The sequence below is a fragment of the Mytilus trossulus genome, unplaced genomic scaffold, assembly GCF_036588685.1.
Source record: "Mytilus trossulus isolate FHL-02 unplaced genomic scaffold, PNRI_Mtr1.1.1.hap1 h1tg000110l__unscaffolded, whole genome shotgun sequence".
Lineage (NCBI taxonomy): Eukaryota > Metazoa > Mollusca > Bivalvia > Mytilida > Mytilidae > Mytilus > Mytilus trossulus.
Window position 1 is genome coordinate 454,425 of NW_026963297.1, and position 21,165 is coordinate 475,589.

General features: G+C 33.2%; 1 long non-coding RNA gene across 2 annotated transcripts in view; it reads right to left on the reverse strand.

Moving 5' to 3' along the window:
* The window catches only part of LOC134700066 (uncharacterized), a 34,466-nt gene extending 20,094 nt beyond the window's left edge, over positions 1-14,372 (reverse strand). The window contains exons 1-4 of one of the 2 annotated variants that reach the window (XR_010103766.1): positions 14,335-14,372; positions 2,801-2,875; positions 2,174-2,243; positions 1,315-1,382 (exon numbers count right to left, since the gene is read on the reverse strand). This is a non-coding gene — a long non-coding RNA (uncharacterized LOC134700066). Of the gene's footprint in view, positions 1-1,314; positions 2,244-2,800; positions 2,876-14,334 lie in introns of both variants that reach the window. The other variant, XR_010103765.1, reaches the window with a different exon arrangement.
* Positions 14,373-21,165: the final 6,793 nt, after the last annotated feature.

The following is a 21,165-nucleotide window of genomic DNA, read 5'->3' on the forward strand; positions in this document are numbered from 1 at the left end:
TAATGCGACAAAACGTTATAAAGGATTGATAGAGGAATGAATTGTGGTCTCGGGCGTAATAGATTTCAAAACTAAGCAAAATGACAATGATACATACATTAACAACGAACTACTAGCAATTACTGACATGCCCGCTTCAGACATAAATTAATCTGATTGAAAGATAATGTCTTCCTCAACTGAATTTCTAGCACAATCTCTCTCATTAAGGGTTTTTGTATGATATCATCACAAAATATGTGAAAAGAACATAACCCGATGGATGCCAACAACTTGTTTTATAATAAATTTGTTTATTTACAATGCAAAAACCCTATGAGTAAATAAATATCTATACTAAAATATGCCATCCTTAAGGACAGTATCGTAATTGTATCCCTTTTGAATCAGCCTGTTTGGTTTTCTTTTGAGGGGAATGCCGACATATTTGTGTTTTGTATAGAATATTACCGTTACAGAATAAGATTTGATGTGTGGATCTGAACATATGACATGTCTGTGTGTTGATTTGTATTTTTTTTTTTTGGCGAATGGTGTCATTGTACCGTTGATACAATTTAGTGAATGTAATGACTAGTTTGCGATACAGAAAACCATGGTGTAATATATTTTAGTAATACAGAGATTGATGTCGTTAAAATCAAATACATATACAAATGTTTTATTTATTTATACTGTTAAAAATTTATATTTTTTTAGATATCCTCATGAAATCAAAAGGTATTATCTCAAATTTTAAATTGCATTCAGGAAAAGATTTTTATGAGTTGATGTCAAAAGATGTTTGTTACATTTTTCCAAACAATGAACTTAATAAATTGCAGAGTAATTTGCAAAATGTATTTTTTTATTTCAAAATAGCAAAGGTTTGACTTCAATGCACACATAAGAATAAAGAACAGTGTACACTTAATTTGCTTTAGTTCATTTTACAAAAATAATCAGTAATCTCGAATTCAGATATATTTGATTGAATGCGTTTACGACTAATTGTCTGAACTATGAACTTACCATTTTATGTTTGTTGAAAGCGTCTTTTGATAAACATGATAAAAGCGTTTACTTATTCTTTTTTATTATACTTTGTCACTTGTTTCGACTTTTCAAAGACTCTCCATGCAATAGAAAAAAAAACATCATTTTATTTTTAATTGCTTTTATATAAGACCGTTTTACGTGCATACCTTTTTTACTTGTTTTTTTAACAAAATTAAACCACATTTAATAGTGCCGTTATATTAGACAGATTGCATGTGCAGTTGATAATCTTGATCTTGATATATTGCTTTTTTTCTAACAGTCCTTTGAATTTACCTGTTTATAAAAGTCGCCAAACTTTTTCTTCTGATGTTGTGAGATTATTCACAGGTTGGGAAATTACCCTGAAATTAATAACAGAAAGAGTCAATAATTGAATATTAATGAAGTTTAATGTAATTAGTAATTTATGTACAATAGAAAATAGTGACCATACCAAACCAATGAACACCAACTGTCATATTCTTGACTTGGTACAGGCATTTTCTTTTGATAAAAAAATGGTGGATTAAATTGGTTTTAAAGCTAGCTAAACCTCTCCCTTGTTTGACTGTCGTGTTTGAATCCATTATATTGACAACGATTTGTGAACAAAACAAACAGACATAACAGGTAAAAATGTCAAAAATAGAAGCACAGCAGTCAACATTGTGTTATTATCTTAATCCCTATAAAATATACAAATATATTAACAAACAATAACCATGGCACAATAATATAATGATGGAATGTATAAGTACAAAGCCACGTCATATGTAAGAAATAAACACAAAAAGGCATATGGACAAAAAGTTGTATAGACATATATGTGTTCGAATTCATTTAAGACTAATTGTCTGACAAATGACCCTACCATTGTTATGTTCATTGAAATAATCCTGTAATAACCGTGCTTTTTTTTTTGTGCATACTTTTCCTCTAGTTTCAACTTTTTAAAGACTCTCCTTGCAAAAGAAAACGTTATTTTATTTACAATTGTTTATGGGAAAGACTGTTTTACGTGCCTACTTTTGTTATAATTTTTTTAGCAATAGTAAACTACATTCAATAGTGCCGTTATATAAGGTAGAATGAATGTACAGTTGAATATCTTGATATTGATGTATAGTTTATTCTAACAGTCATTCCAATAAACCTGTTTGTAAAAGTCGCCAAATGTTTTGACCCTGATGTTGTTAGATCATTCCATAAGTTTGGAAATGCTCCTGAAATTAATAATAGGAAATAGTCAATGATTGCATATTAATGAAGATAGTAATCAAAGAACAATAGAAAATAATGACTATATCAAACCAATAAACATCATCTGTCATAATCATGACTTAGTACATGCATTTTCTTTTATAACAACTGTTGGATTGAACCTGGTTTTAAAGCTAGTTAAACCTCTCACTTGTATGATTGTCGTATAAAAATCTTAAGAAAACAAACAGACATAATAAGTAAAAATGTCAAAAATAGAGGCACAGCAGTGGACATTGTGTTATTATGTTAATCTCTATAAAACAAACAATAAAAGTCACCAAAAGTTTTGATTCTTATGTTGTAAGGGTATTCCATCAGTTTGGAAATTCTACTGAAATCAATAATAGAAAAACAAGGCAATAATTGAATATCATTGCAGATAGTAATCATTATACAATGGAAAACAGTGTACACTAACTTTTCATTCAATCGTGCCGTTATTTTAGGAAGAATAAATCTACAATTGATTATCTTGATTTCGATGTTTTGTTTTTTTCTGACAGTCATTCGAATATACCTGTTTAAAACTTCGCCAAAAGTTTTGCTTCTGATGTAGTGAGATTATTCCACAAGTTTGGAAATTCTCCTGAATCTAATAATAAAAAGAGTCAATATTGAATATTAATGAAGTAAGTTAGAATGAACAATGGAAATATCAAATTTGTTAAAGTTCATCTAGATTTGTTTACAAAAATAGTCAGCAACCTCGAATGCAGATATATGTGTTCGAATGCGTTTACGACTTCTTGTATGAACAATCAAATAATAATTGTTATGTTCATTAAAATAATCTTTTTATAAAAGAACTTATCTAGTGTTTGGCAAACATTATTACTAGTTTCGACTTATTAAAGACTCTCCTTGCAAAAGAAAAACGTCATTTTATTAGCATTTGCTATAGGATAAGATTGTTTTACGTGCCTACTTTTTAAGTATTTTTTTTAAGCTAAAGTAAAGCACATTCTATAGTGCCGGTATATTACGTAGAATATATGTACAGTTGATTCTTATTCATATTTCGCCTTTAGGTCTCAAAAAATGAATTACCTTAATGTCTCTATGAGGCGCAATGTAATATCTATGTTTAAGGATGTACACCTCTGAGGAGCCAACAATTTCTGGAATTAAACTTTTTTTCTAAACCTGCTTTTTGAGTTTATAAGACTGTAATAAAATCATTGGTGAAGAAAAAATCATATCGTGGTGCACTTCTTTTTCTGCTACAGCCCTTTGAAAATGCCCAATTGTGATGATTTTCCCATTTCTCATCGATTTTTACCTATTTTTGGGCTATAATCATGAAAAAAATCACAGTTCCACAATTAAACTTTTTTTCATACTTTCTACAAAAATAAAGTGGACCAATCTGACTAAATTTTACTTAATAAAACTATAGGTAGGTGTACCATGGTCAATTTTACATTTTTGTTATTTTCTTAGTTTTATGAACAAAAAGCATATAATTTCAACTTTTTTGTTGTAAATGATTGAAAAAAATACATATCTTAGAAATTTGAACGGACCAAAATGACATGTGATGAACATGATTCTTATAAAATCATTTTTTGTATCCCTCACCCATTTTCTCAAAATATTGGCTAAAAACATTTGTAAAAATACAGACTTGATTTTTCGTAAAATTGAAAACTGGATAACTCAAAAACCATTCATTGTAAAAAATACAATTTTTTGACAGCGTTATGTTTAATTATAATCTTTTTAAAATTCATTGATATTCTACACTTGTATCACATGTTTTTGGAAATTATTCAAGAACGAGATTTCAACTAGACTGGACGAGACTGAAGAGTCAGAAGAATACATCCTTAAACAAACAAACCATAACCACCAGACCAGAGATGGCCGGTGACCTTGACCATAGTATATATGCACTTGTTCTAAACAGTGAAAACAACACTTTACTTAAATTCTTTTTAGTTATTTTATCTTAAAATATAATTATCTTGTCTTTGATGCAAGACAAGTGCTAATGTTAATAAGAACAAAAGATGTCTTGTCTACGATGTTTGACAAGTATTGCTGGAAATGAATTAAACTACGTTTTTTGTCTACGATGTATGACAAGTTTATTCATTTAAATTATTCCCTGTACTGGACGCCACATTTGCTACTTTATTCTTTTACTCCTGTTTGTTGAACAGGTATAAATTTAAAAGTATTTCTTTTTACTTAAATGTCGTGTGTACTCTTAACATTTATTCACGTTATATTTGTTTACAAGGGCTGAATTTGATTATACAGATGTTCTGCTTTACAAGATGTTGTCCTCCTCCTCCTCCTCATCCTTATTATCATTTCAATCCTCCTCATCCTTATCATCATCATCATCATCATCATCATCATCATCATCATCATCATCATCATCATCATCATCATCATCATCATCATCATCATCATCATCATCATCATCATCATCATCATCATCATCATCATCATCATCATCATCATCATCATCATCATCATCATCATCATCATCATCATCATCATCATCATCATCATCATCATCATCATCATCATCATCATCAATAATATATCAACTTCTTATTAGTATCGCATTGATATTAGAATTAATGGTCGAATTAAGTGAGTTAAATCACTAACATGATTTGAAAATATGCTAGAATTTTATTTACAAGTAATTCAAAACGGGGTAAAAACAGGAGAAAGTTTTACAAAATTGAAATATAAGAAAACAGATTGTTTTTGGAAATCGATACGTTAAACATTGCAACAATAGCTTGTTCTTTCAAAACTGGGTAGCAAGTGAATTGATTTATATCAACGACTTACTTGATCGTGCGGGAAAGTGATCAGATGTTTTGTTTTATTTATTTTAGAAAAATTAAACAATAAGTTTAATTGGATTGTAAAGTTTACAATCGTAAAATCTTCCATCCCAACGGAATTGAAGGAAACCCTCTAAAGAGTAAAATCAGTATCAATAAGGACAGTTTGATATGTGGAAATAAACAAATACAATCAAAATATATCTATAATAAAATGTTATATAATAGTCTAGTAGATCAAAAATATCCACAGGCAATTGGTATAAATATTTGGACAAGCAATTTATAGTTAGATAACAAGCTACATTTCATTCGTAATCGATTTTATATCTAAATCTTTTAGAGAGAATAAGATGAAAATGTTTAGATGGAAACTACTACATTATATTATTCCAACAAAGTAATCACTATTTAAATGGAAACTTTCTGATAAAAATGAATGTATTTTGTTTGTTAAACAGAAGAGGAAGATTACTTTCATTTCTTTATAACGTGTTATTTTTTAAAATACTTTAGGGATGACGTAGAACATCTTGCAGAAATACATTTTTTAAATAAAATATCAGTTAAACATATAGTATTTGGATTCAACATATCAGATAAGGGTTCTTATGGTTTTAACTATTTCGTGACAGTTTTAGATTTTTGCATTTTCAAATTATACTATGTTTCAGAGCAGAAATTGAAATATATCATGTATATAGATGTGTATGAATTGTTTATAAAGAAATTAAGAAGGGTTATGAATGAAAGCAAAATAATTTCTCGAAGTGTATATTTCATAAATTTGAAGAAATTGATTTAATAGAATAATGTGCATATAATATAATAGTTTATGTAATATTGTTGATTATATTGTGAGTATGTTCCTGGCAACTCAGAGTTTTTTTTTCTCACAGGAATACTCCACTGGCGCTTGGACAGTAAAGTATAATTGTAACAAACTATCTTTAGAATAAGGAATGTATTTGTTGTGAAAAAAACATAATATTTATTACGAAGAAATTGCTGAATACAAAGTAAAGGAGGTAGCTTAAATGTCGTTCAGTATTACAAAAACCTACATAATATTAATCATATTTGACAATATAACATTCAGATATTTGAAAGAAAACATAAATACAACTAAAGTAGGAAAATTCTATCTGTTGCCTAAAATACATAAACTATCTGAAAATATACTAACAGAAATGGAGAGAAATGAAACAGCTAGACGAGAAAATTTAATTCCGAGCAGACCAATTGTATCCTTGTGTAAAACACCTCTACACAATAGTGGACACTATATCGATTATTTTCCTGTTCCGTTTGTTAAAAAAGAGGCTCTCAAGAGTCTAAATCGCTCACCTGTTATTGTTTTACTGAAATTTTTCATCAATGATCATTTTTGCTTTTTAATGTATTTTAATATGTGGCTTAAAAATGCAATTCAAATGTGCATAGTATCAGTCATATTTTCTTCAAAAGCAAATAAATGCATTTTAGCCATAGTGTCTCTGTTTTTACTTTTTTCTAGACTTACAACAAGTAAATACAATACAAAATTTATCCTAGATTCATTTGCGAAGATCTGTTTAAAAACATAGACAACATGTGTAAAATTGTCCTTAAAGAGCAAATACATCCATAACGGGTCAATTGAAAATTTTGGTAACATAAAACCTTGACCTTACTTTGTTGAAAATTTTTGCTGTTTACAATTTATCTTAATCTTCATTAATATTCAAGATAATAACAAAAAACTGATTATTTTCCTTAAAAACCAATTGAGTAGCAACAACCCAACAATGGGTTCTTCGGTTTATCTGAAAATTTCAGGGCTAATAAATTTAGACCTTTTAAACCAGTTTACCCTTTGTCAGATTTGCTCTAAATGCTTTAGTTTCTCTGATATAGGCCAAAACTGGCGGCGACAGACGACAGACGACGACGGACGCCAAGTATTAGTCAAAGCTCAAACGGTGCCCTTCGGACCTCGCTGAACTTAAAATAATATTAATATATAAAAAAGATAAGTCAAGTTTTATTAATTCGATTGAAAATATAAAACCCAAACGTGACTGTTACCGATAAGTAGCATTCGATGCCAATTATATGTACACTTGTTTTACATTTAATGACATACTGGAAGCCACAAACGGGGAACTGATCAATATTGATCCAAGCAAGAATGAAATCAAAGTGCCAACAAAGGACAGTATACAACGCCTATTAAGGCTTATTTTAGAGAAAAAAATGAAAATGAATTGATATTTAACAATAAACATTACCGTGAAACCTTGGGCGGACCTTACAATGTTTGTGTTTCTTCAAAACATTTTACAACGCTTTCAACACAGAAACTCTATGATAATCACTTCCAGATATAGGGATGACCTACCCCTCCCTTACAGAAAAGTTAATAAAAAATGTTCTACGGCAATACTGTCGTCCGCACTAGGTGAAAAGGGAAGCTTAGTGGCTGATGACTACTTGATAAAAAATCCATGGTGTTGTACTGCTTAATTTTTTTTAACTAGATCCAAATTTGGGGTCGGACACCCTACCCAACCCTTACTAAAAAGATTATTTATCATGTTGTACGGAAAAACTTGTGTCTGCACTAGGTGCAAAGGGAAGCTGGGTAGCTGAGGTGTCCTTGATAAAAAAAATCCCGGGTGTTTTTCGGCTTAGTTTTGTTTTTAAGTATGTCCAAAGTTACGGTCGGACACACAACCCAAAACTTACAGAAAAGCTTATAAAACAAAATGTTCTACGGCAATACATTTGTCTGCACTAGGTGCAAAAGCTGGGTAGCTGAGATCTACATGAGAAAAAAATCCAGGGTGTTCATCGGCTTATTTTTTTTTAAGTAGGTCCAAAGTTGAGGTCGGATTCCCTACCCCATCCTTTAAGAAAAGTTAATAAAAATATGTTGTACGGCAAAACTTGTTTCCGCATTAGGTGGAAATGCAGCTTGATAGCTGAGGTCAACATGAGAAAATTATAGGGTGTTGTTCGGCTTAGTTTTTCTCTTTTAAAGTAGGTCCAAAGTTTGGGTCGGACACCCTAACCCGCCCTTACAGAAAAGTAAATAAAAAATGTTATACGGCAATACTTTTGTCTGCACTAGGTTAAAAAGGGAAGCTGGGTAGCTGAGGTCTACTTGAGAAAAAATCTAGAGTTTTTTATTTATTTTTTTTCCTTTTAAAGTAGGTCCGAAGTTGGGGTCGGAAACCCTACCGCAGACTTACAGAGCAGTTAATAAAAAAATGTTCTACGGGAATACTTATGTCCGCACTAGGTGCAAAGGGAAGCTGAGGTCTACTTGAGAAAATATCCAGGGTGTTGTTCGGCTCATATTTTTTTTCTTTTAAAGTAGGTTTAAAGTTGGGGTCGGACACCTCACCCAACCCTTACAGAAAAGTTAATTAAAAAATGTTCTACAGCAATAATTTCGTCCGCACAAGGTGCAGAGGAAGGCTGCGTAGCTGATGTCTACTTGATAAAAAATCCAGGGTGTTAGTTTTTTTTTATAAGTAGGTCCAAACTTGGGGTCGGACACCCTTTAATCACCTTTACATAAAAGTTAATAAAAAATGTTCTACAACAAACTATCGTCCGCACTAGGTGCAAAGGGAAGCTGGGTAGCTGAGGTCTACTTGAGAATAAATCCAGGGTGTTCTTCGGCTTTGTTTTTTTTAAGAAGGTCCAAAGTTGGGGTCGGACATCCTACCCCACCCTTAGTGAACAGCTAATAACAAATGTTCTACGGCAATACTTTTGTGCGCACTAGACGCAAAGAGAAGCTTGGTAGCTGAGGTCTACTTGATAAAAAAATCCATTGTGTTTTTCGGCTTAGTTTTCTTCAAAGTAGGTTCAAAGTTGGAGTCGGACACCTAATTCAACCCTTACAGAAAAATTAATAAAAAATGTTCTACGGCAATACTGTTGTCCACACTAGGAAAAATGGAAGCTGGGTAGCTGAAGTCTACTTGAGAAAAAAACCATAGTGAATTTTAACTTACTTTTGTTTCTAAGTAGGTCCACAGTTGGGGTCGGAAACCTGACCCCAACCATACAGAAAAGTTACTAAAAAATGTTCTACGTCAAAATTTTTGTCTGGACTAGATGCAAAGGGAAGCTGTGTAGATGAGGTCTACTTGAGAATAAATCCATGGTGTTCTTCGGCTTACTTTTTTTTTAGGTCAAAAGTTGGGGTCGGACACCCTACCCCACCCTTACAGAAAAGTTAATAAAAAATGTTTTACCGTAATGCTTTTGCCATAATAGGAGGAAAGCTGGGTAGCTGAAGTCTACTTGAGAAAAAATCCAGGGTTTTGTTTGGCTTATTTTTTTTTTTTTTTAAAGTATATCCAAAGTTCAGGTCGGACACTCTACCCCACCTTTTCAGAAAAGATAATAAAAAAATGTTCTACGGCAATATTTTTGTCCGCACTGGGTGCAAATGGAGCTGGGTAGCTGAGGTCTTCATGGGCAAAAAATCTAGGGTGTTGTTCGGCTTGGTGTTTTTTTTCTTTTAAAGTAGGTCAAAAGTTGGGTTCGGAAACCCTACCGCACACTAACCGAAAAGTTAATAAAAATGTTCTACTGCAATAATTTTGTCCGCACTAGGTGCAAAAAAAAGCTGGGTAGCTGAGGTTTACTTCATGGGCAAAAATTCAGGGTGTTGTTCGGCTTATTTTTTTTTTCTTTTAAAGTAGGTCTAAAGTTGGGGTCGGACACTTTATTCAAACCTTTCAGAAAAGTTAATAAAAAAATGTTCTACAGCAATACTTTCGTCCGCACTAGTTTCAAAGGGAAGCTGGGTAGCTGATGTCTACTTGATAACAAATCCAGGGTGTTGTTCGGATTACTTTTTTTTTATAATCAGGTCCAAAGTTGCGGTCGGACACCCCTTTACCACCTTTACAGAAAAGTTAATAAAAAACGTTCTACGGCAATACCTTTGTCTGCATTAGTTGCAAAAGGAAGATGGGTAGCTTATGTCTACTTTAGAAAAAAATCCAGGGTGTTATTCGGCTTAGTTTGTTTTTAAAGTAGGTCCAAAGTTGGGTTTGGACATCCTACCCCACCCTTAGTAAACAGTTAATGACAAATGTTCTACGGCAATACTTTTGTCCGCACTAGGTGCAAAGGGAAGCTTGATAGCTGAGACTACTTGAAAAAAATCCAGGATGTTGTTTGGCTTAGTTTTATTCAAAGTAGGTCCAAAGTTGGGGTCGGCCACCCTATCCCACCCTTTCAGAAAAGTTAATAAAAAAATGTTCTACAGCAATAATTTCGTCCGCACTAGGTGCAGAGGAAGGCTGCGTAGCTGATGTCTACTTGATAAAAAATCAAGGGTGTTGTTCGGATTAGTTTTTTTTTATAAGTAGGTCCAAACTTGGGGTCGGACACCCTTTAATCACCCTTACATAAAAGTTAATAAAAAATGTTCTACAACAATACTGTCGTCCGCACTAGGTGCAAAGGGAAGCTGGGTAGCTGAGGTCTACTTGAGAATAAATCCAGGGTGTTCTTCGGCTTTGTTTTTTTTTAAGTAGGTCCAAAGTTGGGGTCGGACATCCTACCCCACCCTTAGTGAACAGCTAATAACAAATGTTCTACGGCAATACTTTTGTGCGCACTAGGTGCAAAGAGAAGCTTGGTAGCTGAGGTCTACTTGATAAAAAAATCCATTGTGTTTTTCGGCTTAGTTTTCTTCAAAGTAGGATCAAAGTTGGAGTCGGACACCTAATTCAACCCTTACAGAAAAATTAATAAAAAATGTTCTACGGCAATAATGTTGTCCGCACTAGGAAAAATGGAAGCTGGGTAGCTGAAGTCTACTTGAGAAAAAAACCATAGTGAATTTTAACTTACTTTTGTTTCTAAGTAGGTCCACAGTTGGGGTCGGAAACCTGACCCCAACCACACAGAAAAGTTACTAAAAAATGTTCTACGCCAAAACTTTTGTCTTGACTAGGTGCAAAGGGAAGCTGTGTAGATGAGGTCTACTTGATAATAAATCCATGGTGTTTTTCGGCTTACTTTTTTTTAGGTCAAAAGTTGGGGTCGGACACCCTACCCCACCCTTACAGAAAAGTTAATAAAAAATGTTTTACCGTAATGCTTTTGCCATACTAGGAGGAAAGCTGGGTAGCTGAAGTCTACTTGAGAAAAAATCCAGGGTTTTGTTTGGCTTAGTTTTTTTTTTTTTAAAGTATATCCAAAGTTCAGGTCGGACACCCTACCCCACCTTTTCAGAAAAGATAATAAAAAAATGTTCTACGGCAATATTTTTGTCCGCACTGGGTGCAAATGGAGCTGGGTAGCTGAGGTCTTCATGGGCAAAAAATCTAGGGTGTTGTTCGGCTTGGTGTTTTCTTTTAAAGTAGGTCAAAAGTTGGGTTCGGAAACCCTACCGCACACTAACCGAAAAGTTAATAAAAATGTTCTACTGCAATAATTTTGTCCGCACTAGGTGCAAAAAAAAGCTGGGTAGCTGAGGTTTACTTCATGGGCAAAAATTCAGGGTGTTGTTCGGCTTATTTTTTTTTTCTTTTAAAGTAGGTCTAAAGTTGGGGTCGGACACTTTATCCAAACCTTTCAGAAAAGTTAATAAAAAAATGTTCTACAGCAATACTTTCGTCCGCACTAGTTTCAAAGGGAAGCTGGGTAGCTGATGTCTACTTGATAACAAATCCAGGGTGTTGTTCGGATTAGTTTTTTTTTATAATTAGGTCCAAAGTTGCGGTCGGACACTCCTTTACCACCCTTACAGAAAAGTTAATAAAAAACGTTCTACGGCAATACCTTTGTCTGCATTAGTTGCAACAGGAAGATGGGTAGCTTATGTCTAATTTAGAAAAAAATCCAGGGTGTTATTCGGCTTAGTTTGTTTTTAAAGTAGGTCCAAAGTTGGGTTCGGACATCCTACCCCACCCTTAGTAAACAGTTAATGACAAATGTTCTACGGCAATACTTTTGTCCGCACTAGGTGCAAAGGGAAGCTTGATAGCTGAGACAACTTGAAAAAAATCCAGGATGTTGTTTGGATTAGTTTTATTCAAAGTAGGTCCAAAGTTGGGGTCGGCCACCCTATCCCACCCTTTCAGAAAAGTTTATAAAAAAATGTTCTACAGCAATAATTTCGTCCGCACTAGGTGCAGAGGAAGGCTGCGTAGCTGATGTCTACTTGATAAAAAATCCAGGGTGTTGTTCGGATTAGTTTTTTTTATAAGTAGGTCCAAACTTGGGGTCGGAGACCCTTTAATCACCCTTACATAAAAGTTAATAAAAAATGTTCTACAACAATACTGTCGTCCGCACTAGGTGCAAAGGGAAGCTGGGTAGCTGAGGTCTACTTGAGAATAAATCCAGGGTGTTCTTCGGCTTTGTTTTTTTTTAAGTAGGTCCAAAGTTGGGGTCGGACATCCTACCCCACCCTTAGTGAACAGCTAATAACAAATGTTCTACGGCAATACTTTTGTGCGCACTAGGTGCAAAGAGAAGCTTGGTAGCTGAGGTCTACTTGATAAAAAAATCCATTGTGTTTTTCGGCTTAGTTTTCTTCAAAGTAGGTTCAAAGTTGGAGTCGGACACCTAATTCAACCCTTACAGAAAAATTAATAAAAAATGTTCTACGGCAATACTGTTGTCCGCACTAGGAAAAATGGAAGCTGGGTAGCTGAAGTCTACTTGAGAAAAAAACCATAGTGAATTTTAACTTACTTTTGTTTCTAAGTAGGTCCACAGTTGGGGTCGGAAACCTGACCCCAACCATACAGAAAAGTTACTAAAAAATGTTCTACGCCAAAACTTTTGTCTGGACTAGGTGCAAAGGGAAGCTGTGTAGATGAGGTCTACTTGAGAATAAATCCATGGTGTTCTTCGGCTTACTTTTTTTAGGTCAAAAGTTGGGGTCGGACACCCTACCCCACCCTTACAGAAAAGTTAATAAAAAATGTTTTACCGTAATGCTTTTGCCATACTAGGAGGAAAGCTGGGTAGCTGAAGTCTACTTGAGAAAAAATCCAGGGTTTTGTTTGGCTTAGTTTTTTTTTTTAAGTATATCCAAAGTTCAGGTCGGACACCCTACCCCACCTTTTCAGAAAAGATAATAAAAAAATGTTCTACGGCAATATTTTTGTCCGCACTGGGTGCAAATAGAGCTGGGTAGCTGAGGTTTTAATGGGCAAAAAATCTTGGGTGTTGTTCGGCTTGGTGTTTTCTTTTAAAGTAGGTCAAAATTTGGGTTCGGAAACCCTACCGCACACTAACCGAAAGGTTAATAAAAATATTCTACAGCAATAATTTTGTCCGCACTAGGAGCAAAAAAAAGCTGGGTAGCTGAGGTTTACCTCATGGGCAAAAATTCAGGGTGTTGTTCGGCTAATTTTTTTTTTCTTTTAAAGTAGGTCTAAAGTTGGGGTCGGACACTTTATCCAACCCTTACAGAAAAGTTAATAAAAAAATGTTCTACAGCAATACTTTCGTCCGCACATGTTTCAAAGGGAAGCTGGGTAGCTGATGTCTACTTGATAAAAAATCCAGGGTGTTGTTCGGATTAGTTTTTTTTATAAGTAGGTCCAAAGTTGCGGTCGGAAACCCCTTTACCACCCTTACAGAAAGTTAATAAAAAATGTTCTACGGCAATACCTATGTCTGCATTAGTTGCAAAAGGAAGATGGGTAGCTTATGTCTACTTTAGAAAAAATCCAGGGTGTTATTCGGCTTAGTTTGTTTTCGAAGTAGGTCCAAAGTTGGGTTCGGACATCCTACCCCACCCTTAGTGAACAGTTAATGACAAATGTTCTACAGCAATACTTTTGTCCGCACTAGGTACAAAGGGAAGCTTGATAGCTGAGGTTTACTTGAGAAAAATCCAGGGTCTTGTTCGGCTTAGTTTTATTCAAAGTAGGTTCAAAGTTGGGGTCGGACACCCTTCTCCACCCTTACAGAAAAGTTAATAAAAAATGTTCAACGGCAATACTTTTGTCTGCACTAGGTGCAAAGGGAAGCCGGGTAACCTTGGTCTACTTGATAAAAAATCCAGGTTCATTTTGGAACATTAGTGATAAAAGCTTTTTAAAAAAAGAGAGAAATAACGTTCAATATAATACAGTTCATGTTTTAATCAAATGTAACCTTTGGCAAGCATTTGCAAGGACAGAACTGTTCTTCAAATTTCAAAACAAAAAAATGAAGAATTTCTACAATTAACCATTTAAGAAATCATAATACAAATCAATAAACTTACTGCAAAGGTTTAAATCCAGCATGCTAGGACTTCATTTAATATATTTTGTTTTACTTCAATAACGACCAGTATTACCTGTGTAACATGATACATTTGAATGACATAATGACAGTATGAAGACAAACCCCCTTTGCACTTTTCAGTTTTGCACTGTATGACACGATGTCGTTGTCGAGAAAAGAAAACACTTTTCTACTTTGTCTTCCTGTTAATCAGCATTCAACATTACAAAACGGACATGATCGTTATCCATGGACAGACTGTAAATGTTATCAAGAAACCTTATTAATGGATAATATTTCTTTTTTTTCAAATTGAAAGAAAAACAACAACAAAAAAAGACTCAATCCCGAATATTCTCTTTAAAATATAATCCATAATGATATTTCATTTACGTAACATATAGTTATGGTTAAAATTGACAAAGTGATCAGCCATACGTTCACAACTTAATAACGTCTTTTCCGTAGCAATAAGAAAAATACACATCTATAAATGAACGCATTACATATTCTATACGAAGAAAATAGCAAAACATAACAACACGAAGCTTAAATGAGACTGTTCAAACTAATCAATGGATTTTTATCAAGTGCATTTTATTTACAATATAAATAAAAATAAGCCCACCGACTTTCCAATGTGTAATTTTTAGATGCGCCATCTAATCTTGTGGAGATATAGCTTGTTCATACTCATAATTCTTCATGTAATATACACGTTGTTTTGTTTGGAAAGGATATACAAGAAACACCGGTAACTATTAATTAATTCGTATTCTTCCATTAACATTCAATGAATTGTAATTGGTAACATAATATGATAGTAATTATACTTCAATATCATTCGGTTATAGCCCTTATATAGAAATATTTTAATCGCATGTATTGTTTAAAGGGAATTTCCGTTATCAACGCACAGAAAAACGTTCGGTATTTTTATATACTTTTGAAAAGACAGACACTTAACATAATTTTCTTCAGTACTCAACGCATCACCCCGACAAAATAGTAAATCGATTGTAATATCGACATTAAAAACACTTGTAATTTTATTTGACAATAGATTTCTAGGTGATGAAAAATTAATACAAATATAAATCAATTGCTTTTAAAAAGCAATTGGAGGCGGTCTTTCCCCCTTTGGAATTGATTGAATGGGGGGGGGGGGGGGGGTTGTTTCTGTATGGGGTCTATATTATTGTTACCGGAGAAGTTTCATGTTCAGTTTGGAAAGTTTTTATTTTATTTTAGGTTCAGCGCGCGCGCCAGATTGAGGAGACATCACGTGACGCTGGTTTATAATAACGAAAACTTAGTATTTTTATTTCTTTTTAGGTGGGGACGTTGAACAGACAACATGTATAGAGACGGAATGCACACAATGTAATTTCTTTTCTCATTGTAGGAAATTGACATTTTGATCACAGTTCACGGGCAGTGTAACTTTAAAACACATTTAATGATTATTTTCTGATAATGTACATTTTTCAGCACCTGTTTGTAACACAGATTAGTAATTCAATCTCGGAGCGGACATTTTATTGTAGGTTTTTACTGAGATTTACGGACGTAGCAAGCGATTTTTACGGCATTGCTATTTCTTATCTCTAGGAAAAGTCTTGAGAGACATCTGCACCAAGTTTTTTTATGAACCTTTTTTTTTCTTTCCATATTGTTTTAAATATACTGTAATAAATAAACTGTCATACATATTGATTGATTGATTGACTGATTGATTGATCGATTGATTGGCTGGTTGATTGATTGGTTGGTTGGTTGGTTGGTTTATAACTTAAACACTTGGGATAAGGTCTCTTGAAAAGGCTTGAGAACTTGGACCCCGTTTTAAACACACACAACGGAAGCATACGTACAATGATTGATTGGTTGGTTGGTTGATTGGTTGGTTGATTGATTGATTGATTGATTGATTTATTGATTGATTGAATGATTAAACACGTTGAATAGGGTCAATTTAAACAGCGAAAAAGAAACAAAAGAAATTGATTAAACACATGAGACAGAAAATTGCATGCACTGATTGATTGATTGATTGATTGGTTGGTTGGTTGGTTGGTTGGTTGTTTGTTTGATTGCTTGATTAAACACGTTGGATAGGGCAATTGCAACAGCGAAAAAGAAACAAAAAAGATCTTGATTAAACACATGAGACAGAAAATTGCATTCACTGATTGATTGATTGATTGATTAGTTGGTTGGTTGGTTGGTTGGTTGGTTGGTTGGTTGGTTGGTTGATCGATTGATTGATTGATTGATTGATTGATTGATTGATTGATTGATTGATTGATTGATTGATTAAACACGTTGGATAGGGCAATTGAAACAGCGAAAAAGAAACAAAAAAGATCTTGATTAAACACATGAGACAGAAACATTCATGCACTGATTGATTGATTGGTTGGTTGGTTGGTTGTTTGGAATTGAAACACACATAAAACTCTTTAAATAGTGCCAAAAATCACATAATTTGCCTCTTAGTATATGACTTTGAACTTTGACCTTTTGACCTTCGTCTTGCTCTACAATGTCATTGCAAAACACCGTATGGGCCAAGGACCTTTTGTTTAAGAGTTTTGCCTAATAATGGCTTTTTATAAACCATCAATGGGGGTTATGTCCCTTACAGAATGGTAAAACCAATACAGTCATACTGTAACAAAGTTGCCCCTTGAAGTACTAAGCATTTTTCACTGCTTAAATTTTCTGTATCTATAACCATTCACGAATTATAGGGAAATCAAAGACATATGAAAATCTAAAATATGACCTTGACCTTTGACCTTGACCTATATTTCTAAGTTAGGACCCAGGGACCTCAAATAAAAACATTCCTGGGTTATACGGTTAACGGTTTATGAGTTAAAAAAACATACCGACAAATTTCTTTTGTAAAGGTAGGTAACTCCTATAAAATTTCATCGAATCGCTTCGACCCAAATTAGCCAAAAATTACTGAGGATGTAACGAACAATTTGTAAAAAGAATTTGTGTCGCTATCTTTTCTTGTTACGAAGGAGATACACTCTGATGATAAACAGTGAATAGGGAGATAACTCTTACAAAGAAAGTGGTTCGGCTTAACAGGGTGAAATTTAAAAGCGCATAAACTAAACGATACAATATGAGAAATATCTAAGCGACATATTGCGAAACAAACATTTATCGCAAGAACAAAATTTGGCGGAAGAAAAAAAAAAATATTAATTAAAAACCAATTGTTCAGAGAACAATTGAAGGTCTTTCCACCAGTTAATATCTATTTTGATATTAAAATATTGAAAATCAGTCTAAAATGTCAGTTCATATGGCTTTATGATGTAAAGATATGAATTTAAAGCAAAGGTCAAAATCTAGAACGTCAAATTAACCTATGACCTTGACCTCAATTTCAAGGTCACAAATGGAGCATCTCAAATCAAAAGACCCTAGGTCTCTAATATGTATGGTTAATAAGTTATATCACTTTACACATAATTTTAGATATGATAGGGGCAAAAACTCCCATTCATTGTCTACGCACCCTTTCAACTAAAATTATTAAGTTACGACATGTCGCAACTAACAATTAAGTCAAAATAATTTGTTGATATCTTATATGGTTTTTGTAAATGAGTGGAAATAAGCCTAATTAGAATATGACCTTGACCTTTGACCTTGACCTAATTTTCATTTTTTTGGACCAAGGACCTCAAATCAAAATATCCTAGGTCTCTATCACTTATGGTATTCCAGTTTAAAATACATTTCAAAATTTCAAATACAAAAGGGGAAATAACTCTCATATGGAGCGTTCATATTGCTTCGGTCGAAATTGGACAAATCATGCGAAGGATATAACGAGCAAATTTATAAAATAAATTTGTCGTAATCTTTTACGGTTGCGAAGGAGTCGTGATCACAAGGTGTTTGGGGAGATAACTCCTACAAAGAAAAGTATTCGGTTACATAGGGTAAATTTCAAAAGCGCATAAACTGTTCAATATCATATACAAAATATCTATGCGACATATTGCGAAACAAATATTTATCGCAAGAACAAAATTAGAAGGAAGAAGAAAAAAATAATCAGAAGAAAAACAATAGGTCTTTTCACAGAAAAGTGGAAAGACCTAATAATAATAATAATAATAATTAAAAACCAATTGTTCAGAGGTCTTTCCACTAGTAAAGATCTATTTTGATATTGAAATATGAAAAATCAGTTTAAAATGTTAGTTCCTATGGCTTTATGATGTATTAATATGAATTTAAAACAAAGGTCAAAATCAAGAACGTCCTATTAACCTATGACCTTGACCTGAATTCCAAGGTCACAAACCAATAACCTTAAATCAAAAGACCCTAGGTCTATAATATGTTTGGTTAAAGAGTAATATCACTTTACGCGTAATTCTAAATATAAGATCGGCAAAAACTCCCATTTATTGTCTTCGCACCCTTTCAACTAAAATATACAAGTAATGACATGTCGCAACTAGCAAATTATGAAAAATTATTTGTAGATATGTCATACAGTATTTAAAAATCAGTGAAAATAAGCAAAAATCTAAATTTAGAACATGCCCTTGACCTTTGACCTTGACCTCATTTTCATTTTTTTGGACCAAGGACCTCAAATCAAAAGATCCTAGGTCTCTATCACTTATGGTGTTCCAGTTTAAAATACATTTCAAAATTTCAAATACAAAAGGGGAAATAACTCTCATATGGAGCGTTCATATTGCTTCGGTCGAAATTGGACAAATCATGCGAAGGATATAACGAGCAATTTTATAAAATAAATTTGTCATAATCTTTTACTGTAGCGAAGGAGTTGTGATCACAAATAACAGTGTTTGGGGAGATAACAAGTATTTGGTTATTAGGTAAATCTTTGCTAGCATGATCAAATTGAACACTTCTTTTAGGCACAATCAAAACTCCCTAGAGACGCCGAAAGGCACTTGTTATTGACTTGAAAAGCACGAACGTTTTATGGAAACATTTAGTAGTATTACATTGTAAGTAAACATGACACACTAAAGACATTATTATGTACTTATCATTCCAGTCTACAGGAATAACTGAAAATCAAGGAAAATAATACACTTCATACGAATAAAAATTGATACATCATTACGTGTGCTTTACACCAATAATTTGACCGTTAATTATAAGCTGGTCATTAGAATAATTATGCAAATAACAGACAAACATGTCTTAAGAAAATCATGAATAATTATATTTTAATGCACACTAGCAAATCGCAAGATATTGTCTTTTCTCCAAAAAAATGTGGAGGGTCAAACCTTTTGGAAAAATAGCGCTACAACTATTCAGCTATTAAGCTACTTCTAATTGCTCCTCGTATAAAAGGTTTAAATGAAGGTTTGTAAGCCACAAGGGAGAAGCATCTCTCTTTTTTGTGTTAACTTTCAAAGATTTTTTTTTCTCTCTCAATAATCATGATACTACTTATGCATTTAAATCAAATGATAACAAAACCTGAGTAATCTTATTTCTGTTTCAGACATATCATTGCTATTTAAACTGAGACGGCAAATTAGAGGTTTTAAAAAAGTTCTGAATAACTGGTAAGTATTTTGTTTTATTAAGCAAGCTCTATATTGTTTATTAGGGGTATTTATGCAAGTGAAATAACAGTCAGAATGTTGAAAATATGCTGATATAAAAACTGTTGCTATGGTCTTGATAGTATATAAGAAATGCTTAGCTAATGATCTTTTCGGCTCGATATTTCGAGTTAAACCTTGAGGCAACTATTTCTCCATGCAACACTGCCATCTGTTCTTAGCATTATTTTGATCGGTAGTTATTTAATGACATCGTATTACGTGTGATGTCACAATGTTTCCTTAAAATCCTCATGTGCATTTCTCACTGATAAGTGGTTTTCAATCACATACATTAATGTTATGTGAAAGGACAAGTTTGAAAATTTGCTCTTCATTGCACTTTATTTATATGATAACAATGACATTCACAGTAGTTTAGAGTGGTTTGACAGGGCCAGTGTATGGTACGTAGTTTGAGGTTATCATCAGATGTTTTGTCCATATTATGACTAGTGAAGGTATGCTGAAAGACATTAAGTATACGTATACATTGTGTTCAGAATAGATAAGTTTAGCAATAAAAGGGGCATTGCCTTATAGTTCTGAAACAACTTAATTTTTTTTCAGAAATGGACAAAAATACACAAATTTGTACACAGATTTGAGACGAAATCCGTCAAGATTTGGTTGTTGAAAATTGGGATACATTTCCAGAAGTGAAAATATATTAAAATTGACGGGGTACAGCAATCATTAACTAGAAACATTTTTTTTTGTTATACACATTAAGGTTGTTTTGTTGCTCATGCTCAAGCCAATATAATTGATAGGGTCATAATCATAAATTAACTGTTAACAACACTATGAATTTCTGAAATACTTAGGTTTTACGACCTCAGGAATATATTACCATAGCTGCATTTGGCAAAACGTACCTTATTTGATCTTTCTATTTTTTTTTTATTCGAGCGTCACTGATCAGTCTCTTGTAGACGAAACGCGCGTCTGGCGCAAATACAAAATTTCAATCATGGTATCTATGATGAGTTTATTGGTGAGTATAAATTCTCAACTACTGAAACAGAAATTGGATGTATAAATATCCTTAATTATCTAGTTTGAATAGCGGCAAAACAATTATTTTTAATTTTTGTAAACGAATGACCTCACTTTATAATTTATGTTGAAATGTTTTGATTATTGGGTAATGTATTTGACACACAGCTCGGCAGCGAACCCCTACGTTATGGACG